Source organism: Neofelis nebulosa, chromosome 12 (genome assembly GCF_028018385.1).
Source record: "Neofelis nebulosa isolate mNeoNeb1 chromosome 12, mNeoNeb1.pri, whole genome shotgun sequence".
NCBI classification, from domain to species: Eukaryota; Metazoa; Chordata; class Mammalia; order Carnivora; family Felidae; genus Neofelis; species Neofelis nebulosa.
In genome coordinates, this window is record NC_080793.1 from 95,483,685 (window position 1) to 95,491,696 (window position 8,012).

Here is an 8,012-nt window from a genome sequence, read left to right on the forward strand (position 1 = left end):
GTCCTGCAAGAAATATGAAGAGGGACTCTTTGAGTGGAAAGGAGAGACCAAAAGTGTCACTATAGAGGTAAAAGACACAAATCAAGTAAAACATGAATATTTTTGTAAAAAATAGTTAAGGAGCTCAGAGATATGGATTTGAAATATAATAACATCTACCAAAAACCTAGGGAGGAGAAAATAATGGGTTCCAATGTAAATGACCATCAGCTTAGTACAAACTGCTAAACGCAGAAGAGGTTATATAAATAACCCAGCAGTAACCATATATCAGAAACCAGTCACAAATATACTAAGAATAAAGATAAATAAATTAAAATACTTCACTAAAGAAAATAAGCAAAACATGAAAGACAGACAAGAAAGGATTGGAGAAAATCATTAGAAACCACAAGAAAACAGGTAATATAATGGCAATACATACATACATAGCAATCATTTCTTTGAAGGTAAATGGAATGAATGCTCCAATCTAGAGACATAGGGTGTAAGAACGGATGAAAAAAAAATTAGAGTAGCAATACTTGTATCAGAAAAAATACACTTAAAACAAAGTACATAACAAGAGACAGAGGAGGACGTTATATAACAGTAAAGGGTACAGTCCAAAAGGAGATAAAACAACTGTAAATATATCCCACAATTAAGTGGGATTTATTCCCAAGCTGCAAGGGTGGTTCAGTATTTGCAAATCAATGTGATACAATATATCAACAGGAGAAAGGATAAGAACCATATGATCGGGGCACCTGGGTGGCTCAATCCTTTAGCAGTCCGACATCAGCTCAGGTCATGACCCCATGATTCGTGAGTTCAAGTCCCACATCGGACTCTGTGCTGAAAGCTCAGAGCCAAGAGCCTCCATCGAACTCTGTGTCTCCCACTCTCTTTCTGCCCCTTCTCTGCTCACACTCTGTCTCTCTCAAAATTAATAAACGTTAAAAGAAAAGAACCATACAGTCATTTCAATACATGAAGAAAAAGCATTTGACATACTACAACATCCATTCATGATTATAACCCCCTAAAGTAGGTTTACAGGGAACATACATCAATGCAATAAATGTTTTCTATGAAAACCCTGCAGCTAAATCAACCTTAATGGAGAAAATCTGAGAGCTTTTCCTATAAGGTCAGGGAAAACACAAGGATGTTTACTCTTACCACTTTTAATAAACATAGCACTGGAAGTCCAAGCTACAGCCAGCAGATAAATCAAACGAAATGAAATGAAACAAAACGAAATGAAACAAAACAACATAAAGTAAATTAAAGTAAAAGAAAAGAATAGAATAGAAAAACTAATCCAAATCTGGAAGAAGTGAATCTTTAACACTTTGCAGATTACATGACACTATATATAGAAAACCCTAAAGAGTCCACCCAATAACTGCTAGAAGTGATAAATGAATACAGCAATGTCACCAGATACAAAATCATTGTACAGAAATCTGTTGCATTTCTAGACAATAACGAAGAAGTAGAGAGAAATTAAGAAAACAGTCCCATTTACAGTTGTACACCAAATAATAAGGTATCTATGAATAAATCTATCCAAGGTGGTGAGCGACCTATACTCTGAAAATTATAAAACAGTGATGAAAGAAATACAAGATGACACAAAAAAGTGGAAGGATATTCCATACTCATGGATCGGAAGTACAAATTTCATGGAAATGTCTATACTTCCCAAAGCAACTGACACAATTAATGCAATCACCATCAAAATAGCAACAACATTTTTCATAGAACTAGAATGGTCCTAAAATTTGCACAGAACCACAAAAGACCCAAATCTTCAGAGTAAACAACCTTTATGTGAAGTGATAATTATGGATGGAACTATGCCTCTGGATCTTCTGCTCCAAAACACAGTAGTCAGCTTAAGCATTTGAACAAACGTTAGACATATCCCAACCAAGGATCATTCTACAAAATACATTCTACAAACGTACCCTCAAAACTTTGCAGATTATGAAAAATATGGAAAAATCTAAAATTTGTCATGGCCAAGTGGAGCCGAAGGAGATAGGATGACTGTAATGTGCCAGCTGGGATGAGTCTGGAACAGAAGAGGTTAAAACCGAAGCAATCTTAATACAAATATAAAGTTAGTTAATACTACCATATCTCTTTGGGATATTGATTGTGATCATGTATCAACTTAGAGGACATCAATAGTCAGAAAACACTCTGATGTATGTGGAGACTCAATAATATCTTCCCAATTTTTCTGGTAACTAGAAACCCACCACGATTGAAAAGATTATTAGTAATCATGGTTTTATGTTTTCAACACCTAATATTATATGACTAGTTCTAGTATTAGTTACTAGTGATGGCCATATCACTAGTTGTTGTCATTCTTGTTGTTCTTACTATTGTGTAATTTAAATAATAGCATTCATGGTACAGAAAACTGAATGCATGATATACACTTCATAGAAACATCCACTTTACATATTTTAAGATAATAACGTATGTAGACACCACTGTATTATGTGGTATGTAAATTAAGTGTTTTTTGGATCTGGAATGAACATGTCATTAAATGGCATTCCATAAAGGCGGTTATCCTAGATAATGAATGATACTCAGATTTTACAGGATGTACTTCACATCATGCCTGAAGAGTGTCCAAAAAAGAAAACATACGTACACACGGCCAGATGGATCATTGTGACCGGCTCACTTATTGTAAAGAATCCTTGCTTTAATATTTTCATGCATATTCTTAGCAGGAATACAAGAGAATGAAATATTTTCAAATCGAAGAGATGTTCAAAGGCTGGAAGAATGATAGGGTGTTCAAAGGGTTTCAGAAGGAAAAGATGTGACCATGAAGTGGCAGTCACAGGCAAGCAGGTTTCTCTCGTCCACTTTGACAGGTTTTCATGAGGGGATGTCCATCACAGCATGTGATCTGCAAAAGGGTAAGACCCAGAAGTACCAGAGGGAAAGACACGCTTTAGGAAGAGGTGACTTGGAAAGGGTGCTTCTGTGCCTAAATGATGGCTCAGAAACCTGGCTGGGTGTCCCTGGGTCAAAGATTTCAGGAGGCCAGCAGTAACCTAGACTCACAAAGATCTTAGTAACATATGTCAATGTAATTTAGAGTCACAAAAATCTTAGAGCCACAGAGTTGATCCTCATCTATGATTAGGAGATGGTCACAGTTTTACAGGATATGATCATCGGGCCAGCAGTAGATGGCTAAAATATTATTTAGGGTTATGTTTTTAATTAAAAAAATGATGTGCAAAAATATGGGTTTGGAATGTAAAGAAAACTCACAGGACCATCATGGAGTTACTTACGTTAAGGCCTCATGTCACTAACCCTAAATTCATTCCTGTAGGAATGTAACCTTTAACCAGTCAGCAATGAAATTCCTAGTCATTGCTGGAAATTTAACTGACAGACCCCCGCCATTCCCTCAGGGAGGAAATCTCGCCTAAATAAGGTATTCCATGCCACTAAATTTGTTTTAAGTTTATTTATTTTGAGAGAGAGAGAGAGAGAGAGAGAGAGAGAGAGAGAGCGCACATGCAAGGGAAGGGCAGGAATAGAGGGAGAGCGAGAAACCCATGACCACGAGGTCATGATCTGAGCCAGGATCAAGACTCGGACACTTAACCAAGCGATCCAGACCCCGAGAATGTGGAGTTTCAAAGGTTAGCAGGCTTGGCTGGGATACAGCCCTGAGGGCACTGGCCTAATCCTTGAGAGAAGGCAGCAAACTACTTACAGGCAGATGGTATGGAAACAGTGACCTGTACATCGCCTGGTGCACACAGTGGGGCGATTATACACTCATCATGGAGAGCATCCCTGAGAGGCAGTGTTCACAACAAGGGGACAAAGGAGCTAGAACAGAGGAGGTGTGTAGGACCATTTTCCTCTTCTTCCCCACAGCATAAACACAGCCATCTGCTGGAAACAATGTCATCCCCACACTGGCTGCCTAAGATGCTTACACCAACCCCACATTCCTGTGCTCTGGTGAGACTGGCCTTCTAGGTCAATCAGGCTTGCTTCAGTCCCAATGGAGGTGTCCCCTTCCCCAGGAGACCAGCAGAAGCCCATGACCACATCACCTCTCTTGACCAGACAGTTCTGCAGAGCTTCACTTCGAGTGGCAGTCATTTCAAGTCTCATTTAAGAAGCAGATCAGAGCTGACCTAGATAAAACTCAGCACATTCTGGCCAAGGACCATATATTGTCCATACAACTGGCCTGAAGGACAGTGCAGCCAGAACACAAAACAGTGTGTGCAACACACACCACAGACACTCCCTGATGTGTCAGGCCCTGGACACTAGATGACCTCCTTTTCATAAACCCATTCATCTCACAGGCAGCTAACATAATGAGCTTTTGTAACACAGAGAAGACAAATACTCAGCCAAAATGCCAAGACAAGAGGAATGCATCCCAAATGAAAGAACAAGATAAGGTCATGGCCAGAGAAATGGAAGGAACACTTCCAAACTCATTCTATGAGGCCAGCTTGGCCTTGAGTCCAAACTGGACAAAGACCCCACCAGCAAGGAAAACTACAGACCAATTTCCCTGATGAACCTGGATGCAAAAATTCTCAACAAAAAGTAGCGAACCGGATCCAACAATACATACAAATAATTATTCACCACAATGAATTGGATTTATTCCTGGGATGCACCACCAATTCAATATCTGCAAATCAACTGATGTGATACATCACATTGATAAAAGAAAGGATAACAACCATATGATTCTCTCAATAGATGCAGAAAGAGCATTTGACACAATGTAGCATCCTTTCTTGATGAAAAAAAGCACTCATGAAAGGAAGGATAGAAAGATCTTGTCTGAATATCAGTATGTCCAGATACGAAAGTCCCACAGCTAATATCATCTTCAATGAGGAAAAACTGAGAGCTTTCCCCCTAAGGTCAGGAACACAACTGGGATGTCCACTCTCACCACTGTTATTCCACAAACTGTTGGAAGTCCTAACCTCAGCAAGCAGACAACAAAAAGAAATACAAGGCGTCCAAATTGGCAAGGAAGGTAAAACTTTCCCTCTTCGCAGACATGATAATTTCCAAGGAAATCCAAAAGACTCCATGGAAAACTGTTAGGACTGATACTGGAATTCAGGAAAGTCTCAGGATACAAAATCAATATACAGAAGTTGACTGCATTTCTATACACCAATAATGAGTCAGCAGAGAGAAATCAAGGATTGTTGTACTTTACAACTGCACTGAAAACCATCAAATACCCAGGGGTAAACATAACTAAAGAGGTAAAAGATCAGTACACTTAAAACAATAGGGGGGCGCCTGGGTGGCTCAGTCAGTTAAGTGCCAACTTCGGTTCAGGACATGATCCTGCATTTGTGGGTCTGAGTCCTGTGATGGGCACTGTGCTGACAGCTCGGAGCCTGGAGCCTGCTTAAGAGTCTGTGTCTCCCTCTCTCTCTCTTTCTGCCCCTCCCCTGCTCATGTCCTCGCTCTCTCTCTCTCTCTCTCTCTCAAAAATAAACAAAGATTAAAAAAATAAAGGAACAAACCATACAGCATCTATGAAAGAAATAGAAGAAACACAAAGAAACGGAAAAACATTCCATACTCATGGATGAGAAGAACAAATATTATTAAAATGTCAATACTACCCAAAGTAATCAACACATTCAATGCAATCCCTATCAAAATAACACCAGCATTCCTCACAAAACTAGAACAAACAACCCTAAAATTTGTAGGGAGCCAGAAAAGACCCCAAATCGCCAAAGTCATGTTGAAAAAGAAAACAAAGCTGGAGACATTAAAATTTGGACTTTATGGTGTATTAGAAAACCGCAATCATCAAGACAGTATGGTACAGGCACAAAAACGGACACAGACATCAATGGAACGGAAAAGGGAACCCATAAATGGACCCTCAAACATATGGCAGAATAATCTTTGATAACACTGGAAAGAATATCCAATGGAAAAACAAAAGTCTCTTCAGCAAATGTACTGGGAAAACTGGACAGTGAAAAGATTGGACCTGGACTATGTTCTTAAAACCCCCCCCCCCCACACACACACCTCAAAATGGATGAAAGATATAAATGTAAGAAAGGGACCATCAAAATCCTAGAGGAGAAAACAGGCAATCTACCTCCTTGATCCTGGCCACAACAACTTCTTGCTTGTCATGTCTCCAAAGCAAGGGCAATAAAAACCAAAATGAACTATTGGGACCTCAAGATAAAAAGCTTCTGCACAGCAGAGGACACAATCAGAAAAACTAAAAGGAAACTTAATGGAATGGGAGAAGATATTTGCAGATGACATATCAGATAAAGGGTTAGTATCCAAAATCTATAAAAAATTATCACACTCGACACCCAAAAACCAAATAATCCAGTTAAGAAATGGGCAAAAGATGTGAAGAGACACTTTAACAAAGATGACATCCAGATTGGTCACACATGGAAAGATGCTCAATCTCACTTGTCATCACTGAAATACAAATTGAAACCACAATGAGATATCCCCTCACACCTATCAGAATGGCTAAAATTAACATCTCTGAAAAAGACAGATGTTGGCAAGGATGCAGAGAAAGGGAACGCTTTTGCAATGCTGGTGGGAATGCAAAGTGGTGTAGCCACTCTGGAAATAGTATGGAGATTTTTCAGAAAAACTAAAAATAGAACTACACTAGGCCCCAGCAATTGCACTACTACGTATTTATCCAAAGGATACACTAACGCTGAGTCGAAGTGGCACATGCAATGCAATGTTTATAGCAACATTATCAACAATAGCTAAATTATGCAAAGAGCCCAAATGACCACTGACAGATGAATGGATAAAGAAGATGTGGTATATTCATACAATGGAATATTACTCAGTGGTCAAAAAGAATGAAATCTTGCTATTTGAAACAACATGGATGGAACTGGACTTGATTATGCTAAGCAAAATATGTCAGAGAAAGACACACATCATATGATTTCTCTCATCTGTGGAATTTAATACAACTGATGAATGTAGTGAAAGGAAAGCAAAAATAAGATACAAACAGAGAGGGAGTCAAACAATAAGAGCCTCTTAAATACAGAGAAGAAACTCAGTGTTCCAGGAGGGTTACTGAATAGGGGTATGGGCTAAATGGGTGATGGGCATTACGGGCGCACTTGGGATGAGTATTGGGCATATTTTGTACTTGATGGGTCACTAAATTCTACTGCTGAAACTGTATTCCACTATAAAGTAATTAACTTGGGCTTAAATTAAAAAAAAAAGAAATATTAAAAAGAATTAAAGAAATGTACTACCAGTCAAAAGAAAAGAATATTTAAATCGGGCTCTTAGAGTGGAAATCTAGGACTAAAAGTGTTACAGACAAGAAAGGATCAGAGAAAACATCAAGAAACAATGGCAAAACAACTAGTAGAATGGCACTAAATATATACCTATTAATAATCACTCTAAATGTACATGGACTAAATGCTCCAATCATAAGACATTGGATAGGGAGTCAGAATGGACAAAACAAACAAACAAAAACAACACTTATCTAGATGCTGCCTACAAAGCTTTATTTGGACTTAAGTCACCTTCAGATTTAAAGTGAGGGAATGAAGAAACATTTATTATGCCAATAATGTCAAAAGAAAGCCAGTAGCAATACTTATATCAGGCAAAATAACCTTTAAAACCAAGACTCTATTTTGGTACACTTTGGCTAAATACCTAATAGTGACATTTCATGAACCCAGTATTTATAGCAGCATTATCAACAGTAGCCAAACTATAGAGAAAGCTCAAGTATCCATCAACTGATGAAGTTATAAAGAAGTTGTGGCGTGTGTGTGTGTGTACGTATGTATACGCATATATACATATGTACATATGTGTACGTTCATATATACAAACATATGTATATACAAAGAAATATAACTCAACTTCAAGAAGAATGAAATCTTGCCATTTGCAATGATGTGGATGGAGCTAGAATGTATTACGCT